The sequence below is a fragment of the Rhinopithecus roxellana genome, chromosome 5, assembly GCF_007565055.1.
Source record: "Rhinopithecus roxellana isolate Shanxi Qingling chromosome 5, ASM756505v1, whole genome shotgun sequence".
In the NCBI taxonomy this organism is placed as follows: domain Eukaryota; kingdom Metazoa; phylum Chordata; class Mammalia; order Primates; family Cercopithecidae; genus Rhinopithecus; species Rhinopithecus roxellana.
In genome coordinates this window covers 105,411,768-105,424,362 of record NC_044553.1, presented here as the reverse complement: position 1 = coordinate 105,424,362, position 12,595 = coordinate 105,411,768, and the positions used below count along the sequence as shown (strand labels likewise).

Sequence of the window (12,595 nt, the reverse complement as noted above, 5' to 3'; positions counted from 1 at the left end):
TCTTGGTTTCTTTCACTTAAAAAGGAAGTGAGCTTTTTCCTTGCAGAGGGTTTGAGGATTAAATGAGATAATACATGGAAACATTAGGCATGTAGCACACTCAGCAGATGGTGGCTGGCTCCCTCTGCTTTTCCACCAGTTTGTGGCCTACAGTTTAAATGGTGAGAAGAGGATGTGAGATTTGAGGCTGAGGAAAGAGGCATGGGGTTCCAGGCAAGGGAGGCAGTCACTTAGGCCTGGAGCAAGGAGCCAGGGACCTGGGCAGGCCACAGAGCGCCACAGTGCCCTCTCTGCCTTATTAATGGGCCCAGAATCTGGAAGCCAGCCACCAGCTACCCTCATGCCCAGGGTCTTCCTGCAGGTGGAGCTGAAGAGCCAAGAGTCTCAGAATCTGCAGCAGCAGCGAGACCAGTACTTGGGTCACCTGCAGCAGTACCTGGCCACCTTTCAGCAGCTGACCTCCAAGAAGGAGGCGCTGCACAGGCAGTTACTGCTGCAGACCCAGTTCGTGGACCAGCTGCAGCAGCAGGAAGCTCAGGGCAAAGCAGTGGCCAAGATGGCCCACTAAGAGCTGCAGGAGACTCAGGTGAGGGAGTTACTGAGGGTGGGGCCCCGAGGGGGATGACTTGGCAACCTCTGTGCCTTCTCACTCTCTTTCCTGGCCCATTAGGAGCACCTGGAAGCTACCAGCCAGCAGAACCAGAAGCTATGGGCCCAGATGAGCCTCATGGCTCTCCCTGGGAAGGTACAGGGGACCACTCAGAGGAAGAGGCGAGAGCCCCAGGAGGAAAGGGGGACTGTTACCAGCATAGGATTGAGGAGATGGAAGAGACCTTTAGAGCGCTGATCATTACGCTGACAGGGTGTCTGCACTCAGTTCGGCATCAATATGGTGACCTCCTGGGAGCGGGGGACCACCAGGTTGCCTGAGGATGGGTGAATTGGCCCAGGTCAGAAAGGGAGCAGGTCCGAACTCCCACACTGGTGGCTAGTGGGACTGCACCTGAGCAACACTTTGTGAATGGTCAGGATACAAACCAAATCTGGATGCTACTTTTTATTATTGGAGAAGGCAAGGGTGGGGAAGGGGTGGGGATAGAAAGTTTTACTTTGAATTATTTAGTTTTTTTAAAGACTGCGTTGTATTTGTGCTTCTCCCACCTTTTAGCATTTATGGAACATGCTGGCCCACATCCACAGTCAAGACCACTGCCTTTTGTGTGACACATAGTTTGGGTTAATATTTTGTGTAAGAACAGCTGCTTAGGAGTCCAGTCACCCCAACCACAGTGAGGAGGAGGATGTTCACAAAATGGAACTGTCCTGCCAAATAAATGTGGCCCCTGTTGCGCTGTGTTTTAATTTGGGGTGGGGAAAATAAGCCCTTGCTTGGTGCAAATATTTGTTTCAAATAAAAACCTTTAGATAAAATTCTCAGTTATGTTTCCTTTATGTAATAGGCTGGGACAGTCTCAAAAATCTTCCTCTTCATCAGATGTTTGGAAAACTTTAGGCCTTTGAGCTTGAACCTGGAGCTGAAAAAAATAAGCACTGTAAGGAAGGAAAGGCAATGTCTGCAAAAACATTCCATCTGAAAATCACCTCTTTATGAGGGAGTCAGTAAAAAGAACTCAGGTGGTTTTTATTTGTACGTTGTTCTTTTATTCATTTTCTCTTCAAATTCCCTTTACCATCTTTGTTGTTCTTATGACTCCCTTGCCCTCCATTAAAAATTGTAAATTGGGTGAGTCACAGCGGCTTAATCCTATAACCCCAGCACTTTGGGAGGATGAGGCAAGAGGACAGCTTGAGGCCAGGGGTTCAAGACTAACCTGCAGCATAGAAAGGCCCAGTCACGATGAAAACAAATAAATGAAAAAGTAAAGTAGTAAATCAATCTGGCCCAAGATCACATAATCAGTGGGAAAGACAAGATTTCAGTCCCAGCTTACCTGACTTCAGAAGTGCGCTGCTAGGTCCACTGTGTTCTATATATCTTGCTAACCATTATGGGTCTTCTTGTACTTCTCCTTTAAAACTGGGAACTCGCTGAGCGCAGTGGCTCAAGCCTGTAATCCCAGCACTTTGGGAGGCCGAGACGGGTGGATCATGAGGTCAGGAGATCGAGACCATCCTGGCTAACACGGTGAAACCCCCGTCTCTACTAAAAAAATACAAAAAACTCACCAGGCATGGTGGCAGGCGCCTGTAGTCCCAGCTACTTGGGAGGCTGAGGCAGGAGAATGGCGTAAACCCGGAAGGCGGAGCTTGCAGCGAGCTGAGATCTGGCCACTGCACTCCGGCCTGGGTGACAGAGCGAGACACCATCTCAAAAAAAGAAAAAGAAAAAGAAAAAAAACTGGGAACTCTTCTACCCGACCATTCTAACAAGCATGAAGGCAGCTTCAGTTACAAATCTCTCCAAGTCCCCATCATTCCACATGTATGATCTATTTAACTGATACATAATCAGATAGTAGCTACATGTATATCACAGATGTATCTGGTATACAAACAGATTGACCTTGATTCCATCTAGAGTATGATTTTCCTGTTGTAGTGCACTCTGAAGTTCTTCTGAAGAAAACGGAACCCAACCCAAACCTCTGTGAAAGCCAATCTCCTTGTTCTAGAAATTCAAAATATGGGAAAAGATTAATTGAAACTTTTCATGAGCTCCAAATCAAACTGCCAACTTTTTCATCTGCCACAATTGGGTTGATCGATTGATTGATTTTTTGAGACAGGGTCTCGCTCTGTGACCCAGGCTGGACTGCAGTGGTGTGAACATGACTCAGTGCAGCCTCAACTTCCTGGGTTCAAGCAATCCTCCCACCTCAGCCTCTTCAGTAGCTGGGATCATAGGTGCGCACCACCATGCCTGGCTAATGTTTTATATTTTTTGCAGAGATGGGGTCTTGCCATGTTGCCCAGGCTGGTTTCAAACTGCTGGGCTTGAGCAATCCTCCCACCTGGGCCTCCCAAAGTGCTGGAATTACAGGTGTGAGCCAGTGTGCCCAGCCTCAAATCGGATTTCAGACATTTAGAAATGTCAGTATCCTTGCTTCATACCCTTCCTCGTTATGCAAGGCTAAATCTCTGTTTTCCTCGCAGCCGTTAGACAAGATATGGGTAATGAGCTTTCTGTGTCATTCTAGATGCAAACCATATTAATAGTAATAGCCAAGGGAGATTTTGATCAGTACTCTTGTTTCTAACCTCATTTCTAGAAACTAGAAAATTAGGCCTCAAAACCTAGGTGCACTATGATCATTTCTGAGCCCAGTCACCCTCATCACCAGCACTATCATCATCACGTGTTCCTAATGATAAACAAGAAGTGACAACATTTAGCCCTTAACCTCGTTACAGACTTCTGGTTAATTTAAACAATTGTGTTACTTTCCCTTTGTGCAAATGGAAGACTGCCTTTCAACCTGTACATCACACACGGAAAACAGATTCCAGAGTGCTTGGATGTACCCTGCCCCTCCAGCCCTCCAATAGAAAACAGATATTAAGATGTCTAGTCCCTGTAGATGACAACCTGGTCCTCATTAGTTTTATTAAAGCTACGTTGTGCTTTGCCAAAAAAACCAAAATGTTAGAAATTGCTCCTGTACTTCAAGATAACTTTATAAGGATTTTCCTGTATTCTTTATAGAATATAGGAAAAGTTTCTGGTGATGTCCCAATGATCCATTCATTGTAGATACTACAATTTCTTTTTTTTTTTTTTTTTTTGAGACAGAGTCTTGCTCTGTCGCCGGGGCTGGAGTGCAGTGGCCGGATCTCAGCTCACTGCAAGCTCCACCTCCCGGGTTCCCACCATTCTCCTGCCTCAGCCTCCTGAGTAGCTGGGACTACAGGCGCCTGCCACCTCGCCCGGGTAGATTTTTGTATTTTTTAGTAGAGACGGGGTTTCACCATGTTAGCCAGGATGGTCTCGATCTCCTGACCTCGTGATCCGCCCGTCTCGGCCTCCCAAAGTGCTGGGATTACAGGCTTGAGCCACCGCCCCTGGCCAGATATTACAATTTCTAAAGCATTCTTTTACTGTCATGTGACCCCTGCCACAGTGAAATTAAGAAATATGTTTATATTAAAACTTGGAGGCTGGGTGTGGTGGCTCAAACCTGTAATCACAACACTTTGGGAGGCCAAAGTGGACAGATCACTTGAGTCCAGGAGTTGGAGGCCAGCCTAGGCAACATAGCAAAACCCCATCTCTACAAAGAATACAAAATATTAGGTGGCACATGCCTACAGTCCCAGCTACTCAGAAGGCTGAGGTGGGAGGATCCCTTGAATTCAGGAAGTCAAGGCTGCAGTGAGCATGATTGCGCCACTGCACTCCAGCCTGAGCAACAGAGATCCTGTCTCAACAACAGCAACATAAAATTAGATAATATGTATCTAAGAAAGGAGCCAGGAGTTCCAACTTGAGTACAATGAATTTAACAAAAAGTTAATTTTTGTCCTTGTCATATTTTATTTTGAATTAACACAATCAAAGCCTTGTCTTGTTTAAATATAAGATCTACTCTTTCCAGGTTCTATTTTCTTTATGGACCAGGAAAAATATATTACTTTATTTACAAGGAAATTTTTCTTTTAATGCTCTTAAAAATAATTGAAGTTTTCAAACTTATAGAAAAATTTTCAGGGCCATAATACATGTGCCTCGTTCTGTTTTTTTTTTTTTTTTTTAAGATGGAATTTCGCTCTCTTGTTGCCCAGGCTGGAGTACAAGGATAGGAAAATGATAAAGATTATGGGGAAACGTTTTTTTTTTTTTTGATACAGAGTCTCACTCTGTTGCCCAGGCTGAAGTGCAGTAGCTCAATCTTGGCTCACTGCAATCTCCACCTCCCGGGTTAAAGTGATTCTCCTGCCTCAGCCTCCCAAGTAGCTGATATTACAGGCATGGGCCACCATGCCCAGCTAATTTTGTATTTTTGATAGAGACAGGGTTTCTCCATGTTGGTCATGCTGGTCTCGAACTCCTGACCTCAGGTAATCCGCCTACCTCGGCCTCCCAAAGTGTTGGGATTACAGGTGTGATCCACTGCACCCAGCCACGCCTCATTCTTTTAATCAACTATGTAAAATCCCGTTGCATCAGTGACTTGATATCTAATCGATAGCACTCATGAAAATTTAGGTTTCTTCTACTTACTTGACATTAAACAATTCTGCTTTGAATATTCTTAACCAAATATTTCTGCAGGATAAATCCTTACAAATGGAATTGCTAGATCAAAGCAAATGCAAATTCTTAATTTTGATACATTGTCAAACTAAACTTAACAGCTTGAGTGCCAGTTTCCCTATACCTGCACCGGCACTGTATATGACTAATCTGTTAGTCTTTGGAAGTCAAGTAACATTAAACCAAGAGTTAAGAATTTAAGTTCCTTTACTTTGTTATTCTATTTATTTATTTAAGACTGAGTCTCGCTCTGTCACCCAGGCTGGAGTGCAGTGGCAGGATCTCAGCTCACTGCAACTTCTAACTCCTGGGTTCAAGCGATTCTCCCACCTCAACCTCTGAGTAGCTGGGACTATAGGCATATACCACCACGCCCAGCTAATTTTTGTACTTTTATAGTAGAGACGGAGTTTCACAATGTTGCCCAGGCTGGTCTCAAACTCCTGACCTCAAGTGATCTGCCTGCTTCGGCCTCACAGAGTGCTGGGATTACAGGTGTGAGTCACCATGCCCAGCCTATGTTACCACAGCCCTTAGAGTGCTGCAAGGAAAAAAAAAACGGTTTCAGTGAGATGCATGTAAACTCTGTGTACTCACATCACACCCAAGTAAGCCCACAGAAAAATACAGCCCAGGATAAATGTGCAGACTGATTTCTAAATCCTCACAAGAAAGCGAAGGAAAGGTAATTAAAATAAAAATAATGTTTTACTAGTTATAAATCTAAAAAAAGGTACTCAATGAAGATAAAACTGAAAATATTCTCTGCTGATTATTAGACATCCATTAGAGATTATTAGAATGCTATAGTAAGCAGAATTCTAAGATGGGCCCCATGATCTCCATGTGTCACCCGTTATACCCTATACAATCCCCTCACCTTGAGTGTAGGCAAGACCTGACTTCTCGCTGTTGTTGTTGCTGTTGAGATGAAGTCTCACTTTGTCACCCAGGCTGGAGTGCAGTGGCACAATCTTAGCTCACTGTAGCCTCCACCTCCCGGGTTCAAGTGACTCTTGCTTCAGCCTCCCTAGTAGCTAGGGTTACAAGTGGTGGGATTAGCCACCATGCCTGGCTAATTTTTTTGTATTTTTAGTAGAAATGGGGGTTCACCATGTTGGCGGGGCTAGTCTCGAACTCCTGACCTCAAGTGATCCACCCACCTCGGCCTCTCAAAGTGCTGAGATGGGAGACCTGACTTGTTTCTAACCAAAAGAATATAGTAAAAGTGATGGGAAGTCAATCTTGTGTTATATTCTATATAAGACACCATCTTAGCAGACTGGAGAAGCCCTTGTTGGCTTTAAAGAAGCAAGCCGCCATGTTGTAAGACAGTCTACAGATTAAGCCAAGTAACAAGGAGCTGCAGGCAGCCCCTAGGTGAGAGCAGCTCCCAACTCAGTGCCAAAGGTCATCAAGGAAAACAGACCTCAGTTCTACAGTTAAAGATGAATTCTGCCAGCCACGTTGAGGGAGTTTGGAAGTCAGTCTGTTTCCCCAATTGGCCCTTTGATGAGACACACTGCAGCCCCAGTTGACACCTGGATTATAGCGATGTGAAACCCTAAGGAAAGGACCCAGCTAAACTGTGCCCAGTGTGAGATATGTGTCATTTTCAGCCATTATGCTTGTGGTATTTTGTTATACAACAATAAAAAAGCTAACACAAATACCGATGATAAAACTTTTTTATTTTTTAATCAGTATCACTCAAAATGTTATCAATAAAGACTTTAGACCAGACACAGTAGCTCATGCCTGTAATCCTAGCACTTTGGGAGGCCAAAGCAGGAAGATTGCTTAAAGCCAGGAGTTCGAGACCAGCCTGGGAAACATGGCAAGACTCCCGTCTCTATAAAACTAGGCCAGGTGCAGTGGCTCACACCTGTAATGATAGCAGTTTGGGAGGCAAAGGTGGGAGGATCGCTTGAGTCCAGGAGTTTGAGATCAGCCTGGGCAACACAGCGAGACCCTGTCTCTATAAAAATAGGCTAGGCATGGGCCGGGCACAGTGGCTCATGCCTGTAATCCCAGCACTTTGGGAGGCCGAGGTGGGCAGATCACGAGGTCAGGAGATCGAGACCATCTTGGCTAACATGGTGAAACCCCATCTCTACTAAAAATACAAAAAATTAGCCGGGTGTGGTAGTGGGTGCCTGTAGTCCCAGCCACTTGGAAGGCTGAGGCACGAGAGTGGGGTGAACCCGGAGGCAGAGCTTGCAGTGAGCCAAGATCATGCCACTGCACTCCAGCCTGGGCGACAGAGAAAGACTCTATCTCAATTAAAAAAAAAAAAAAAAAAAAAAGACAGGCATGGTGACCCACACCTGTAATTCCAACATTTTGGGAGGCGAAGACCACCATGGGCAACATAGTAAAACCCTGTCTCTACAAAAAATACAAAAATTAGCCAGGCATGGCAGCACGGCTGTAGTCCCAGCTACTTGGGAGGCTGAGGTGGGAGGATCACTTGAGCCTGGGAGGCAAAGGCTGCAGTGAGCCAAGATTGGGCCACAGCACTCCAGCCTGAGGGACAGAGCTAGACCCTGTCTCTAAATAAATAAATAATTAATTAATTAAAAACAAATTTTAATGCTTTTTTTTCTTTTAAAAAATTTTTATGGGAACATAGTAGGTACATATTTTTATGGGGTACATGAGATGTTTTGATACAGGCATGCAATGTGAAATAAGTACATCATGGAGAATGGGGTATCCATCCCCTTAGGCATTTATCCTTTGTGTTACAAACGACCCAATCTCACTCTTTGAGTTATTTTAAAATGTACAGTGTACTCCATGGAGCACTTAGTAGGTGTGAGTCACCCTATTTACCATGTTATATGCACTTTTATTTTAATTTTCAGAAAAGCCCGATGAGTTAACTATTATTAATACATCTTATTTTTATATGAGAAAAGTGAAGCTTAAAAAGGTGGGCGATTTGTCTAGGGTCACTCAACTCAAAATTAGTAGTGTCAGAACCAACTCTGAGATTTTGTAGACAATTTTTTACTGGGAGAAATGGTGTAGTGACTTCAGAAAGGATAGAATTCAATTGATATTACAAAGAGGCATAACATGTGTACATAGAGACATTTTACTATTTGATTTGAACATTGCATGTCAGAGGTAAATATCTGATGTTTGCTGTTGGTTACCCAGCAAATGACATCGATGAGACATGAGATTCTGAATACCACCCCACTTATTCAATTCTAAGGAAGCGATTAGGAAACAAAGTACAGCAATTTCTTCTCAAAAAACCATTGTCCTGAGAGGCCAACACAGACTCAAGAGCTAGGTAGCAATGTCATGGTGACCTGTGTTAGACCACAAATTTTTGTAGGTCAAGAGAGGTTGGATGTTGGCAATTTCATAGTTTCCCATTTAATACAACTAGATCTTCTTATTGAAAGGTAACTGATATGGTTTGTATCTGTGTCCCCACCAAATCTCATATTCAGTTATAATCCCCAGTGTTACAGGTGGGGGCTGGTGGGAGGTGATTGAATCATGGGGGCAGTTTCTCATGGTTTACCACCATCCCCCTTTGGTACTGCATAGTGAGTGAGTGCTCACAAGATCTATTTATTTAAAAGTGTGTAGCATGCCCCCTGCCTTCCTCCTGCTCTGGCCACGTAAAGGTATTTCTTCATAGCAGTGCAAGACGGACTAATACAGTAGCCTTGGCAAAGTGTGCAGAATGAAGACAAAATGGAAAAAGAAACCAAGTTAGAAATTTTGCGGTGCTACAGGCAAGGAGGAATGACTGTTTTCATAATAGCAGTGTTTACAAGGAGTGGTTGAGTATGTTCCTGAATCATTTCCAAACTAAAATGACAGATTACCAAGTGGACATGAGAGGTGAGAATGTGAGAATCACCAGGAAGATGCTGTGGTTTGCAATAAAAGACACTGAGAGCATTCCATGAGGTTCGACTTCTTCCAATGTCAAGAATTTTGAAAAAGGAAGAGTTTCGTTACATTTCTATACACTTTATTCTAGATGCCAGAATTGGGTCCATGCTCATTCAAAAAAATGCATTTCTGTTTTAAAAACAAATGCTTGGCTGGGCACGGTGGCTCACGTCTGTAATCCTAGCACTTTGGGAGGCTGAGGAGGGTGGATTACTAGGTCAGGAGATGGAGACCATCCTGGGCAACATGGTGAAACCCTGTCTCTACTAAAAATATAAAAATTAGCTGGGTGTGGTGGTGTGTGCCTGTAATCCCAGCTACTTGGGAGTCTGAGGCAGGAGAATCACCTGAACCAGGGAGTTGGAGGTTGCAGTCAGCTGAGATTGTGCCACTGCACTCCAGCTTGGCGACAGAGTGAGACTCCATCTCAAAAAAACTAAAAAAAGAAAACCAATGCTCAAAAAACAACTGACAAAACCTAGACTCCTCATGTTGCAAAATGGAACTTAGCATGCCTGGTGAGGAAGGAGGTGAGATGAGAACTGCCTGCCATGCACACTGTCACCCATCCCATCAGTGTGGGGTGCAGTTCCACCACTCTGCAGATACTGAGCTAGCACTTACCAGGAGGCAGGCTCAGGGCTGGATGTGCAGCTGAAGAACACACTGCCTTTCCCTTCCCCAGCCCTTCTAGGAGAGGAGGCGGTCAGTTCAATGGGAATCTACAGTAAGAACCACGGAGGTTGTAACAGGGAAGTAAAGGCCAAAACTGCAGGAGAAGAGTAAAGGGCTCTTATCTTATCTAGTGTGTTTTGATGTCCCTATACAAACACACATGCACACACACAAAGGCACATACATGCATGTACACCCACATACATATACACACAAACCCATACCTAGAACGCATATGCAAATGCAGATATGCACACATGTACACACTCACATCCACACACATGCATAAACACATGCACACAATTCACATCTGCACATGCACAAATGCCTGTGCACATGTGTATGCACACACAGTCACTGCCACATACACATACCACCCCTGTGCATACCTAGACACACAGGACCACCCCCAAGCTCACTCCTTCTCACTGGGAACCTTCTCACTACTATTGAGACTCTGTGAGAGTTAATACTGTCAACTGGATTGGATTGAAGGATGCAAAGTATTGATCCTGGGTGTGCTTGTGAGGGTGTTGCCAAAGGAGATTAACATTTGAGTCAGCGGGCTGGGAAGGCAGATCCACCCTTAATCTGGATGGGCACCATCTAATCAGCTACCAGCGAATATAAAGCTGGCAGAAAAACATGAAAAGGTTAGATGGGCCTAGCCTCTCAGCCTACATCTTTCTCCCATGCTGCATGCTTCCTGCCCTCAAACATCGGACTCCAAGGTTTTCAGTTTTGGAACTCAGACTGGCTCCCCTTGCTCCTCAGCCTACAGACAGCCTATACTTAATAAACTCCCATATATATATATATGTATATATATATGTACATATATATATATATATATATGTACATATATATATATATATTCCATTAATTCTGCCCCCCTAGAGTACCCTGACTAATACAAACTCAAAGAACTTTTTTTTCTGTCAGCCTTCCTTGGCCCTCCTGACATAAACAATTGTTGCTAAGCTTCTCCATCCCTGCTCCATGCCTGAGGATGTTTACAAGTTTGCTCCCTGTTTCCCCTTTTGTCCTGATGATTTTATCAACAGTTATAAACAGTATTTCACATGAATGGCAGCTCCTGGTGAAGGGTCTGCAACTCTGAGGTTATGAGTCCTGTGAATGAGCTAATTTCTTACTTTATCACTGACATAGTTTTAAAGTGTGCTTTTCAAATGCATTTAGGTCAAGGAAAGCCTTTATTGGTACCCAAAGCTTAGATTCAGCAAACTCTGAGATTCCATTGTCTGTTGATAGTGAACAAAAAACAAGGAAAGAAAAATGTAAATGTAGGCTCTGGGTTTCTTCTCTGACAGGCACTGTTGCTGAGGAACGCTCTAGTGATCCATCACTTAACACAACTCCACTAGTCTCAGGCCAAGATTAACACGTTGCTTCTCTTTCCTTTTTAAGCATCTCCTGCATCTGCTGTTTGCTTTCCATTACCTGGCCTCCCAGATTTTGCCCAAGGAAACTGAAGTTTCTCTTGGTGGTGGAACAACAAGACATGGTCCCATGGGTATTCTGGCAACATCCCCCATCGTGGCAAAAGATGATGTGGCTGCTGCCCAGAACCCTGGCACGGAGCCTGTGGCCACCTCTGACAAACACTTACAAACACGCAACGGAGCTAAATAGAGAGCCGCTTCGTGAGCATCCCTAACAGGGATGAGCAACACTCTTTCTCTGCCTCCTCAGAAAACAGTGTTTGTTTGTTTGTTTGAGACGGAGTTTCGCTCTTGTTGCCCAGGTTGGAGTATAATGGAGTGATCTCAACTCACTGCAACCTCTGCCTCCTGGGTTCAAGCGATTCTCCTGCCTTGGCCTCCTGAGTAGCTGGGATTACAAGCATGTGCCACCATGCCTGTCTAATTTGTATTTTTAGTGGAGACGGGGTTTCTCCATGTTGGTCAGGCTGGTCTCAAACTCCCGACCTCAGGTGATCCGCCCACCTCGGCCTCCCAAAGTTCTGGGATTACAGGTGTGAGCAGAAAACAGTTTTCTGGAACATCAAGCCAAAGGAAAGTAATTTATTGTGGGGATTGCGTGTTACATAATTAGTTTTTGGGAGTTCCTTGGGTAATTACAATCTGTAACATCTGTAATTGAGTTGGTCAGATTGAAAATGGTTGCGTTGGTGCATCTGTGAAACTAGCAAGAGGCCAAGGAGGATTGGGAGGGGAAATGTCTCACTGAAGGAGACCAAGAGCAACATGGACTCAGGCCAAGCCCCAGATTACACCATTTCTGGAGCCAAAATTACAGCAGGCCTCTAAGACGTACACTCAGCAGGTAAGTTTTTTCCCAAAAAAAGACCATGTTGGGAGGCCTAACATCTGAATGGCTCTTCATAACCATCAGAGGAGCTGCTGCCCCCTAGGGGCTTGTGAAGTCAGACACTCACCTTAGCCCTGCATTGACCCGGGTATGTCAACTAGATTGGCATAAATGAAAATCAGTCATTTTGCAAAACAGGAGGAAGGAGTCCTTTTCTTGGAACAGATGAGGGCCAAAGAGAGGATGACTGGGGCAAGAGTATAGAAAGGAAGCTGCCACCTGCCAGACATCCTCTTGGGTGGAACACCTCTGACCCCAGCCCTGTGAAAGGCTTTCTGCCTTCTGGGACCTTCATCGAAAGGCTCTTGCCCCCTCTCGGTCTGACTCATGCTCCTGCCAGGGCTTCTTTGTTCTGTCACAACCAGATGTGCTGTGAACTGGAACAGCAGCTCTCCTTTCAGGCAGGGACCAGCTGCTGAGGTTCTTGGACTCAGA

The 12,595-nt window shown here is 44.7% G+C and overlaps 1 pseudogene; it reads left to right on the top strand.

Annotated features, from left to right (window-relative positions):
* Positions 1-301: 301 nt before the first annotated feature.
* LOC104669581 lies at positions 302-11,461 on the top strand (annotated as a pseudogene).
* The last annotated feature ends 1,134 nt before the right edge of the window (positions 11,462-12,595 follow it).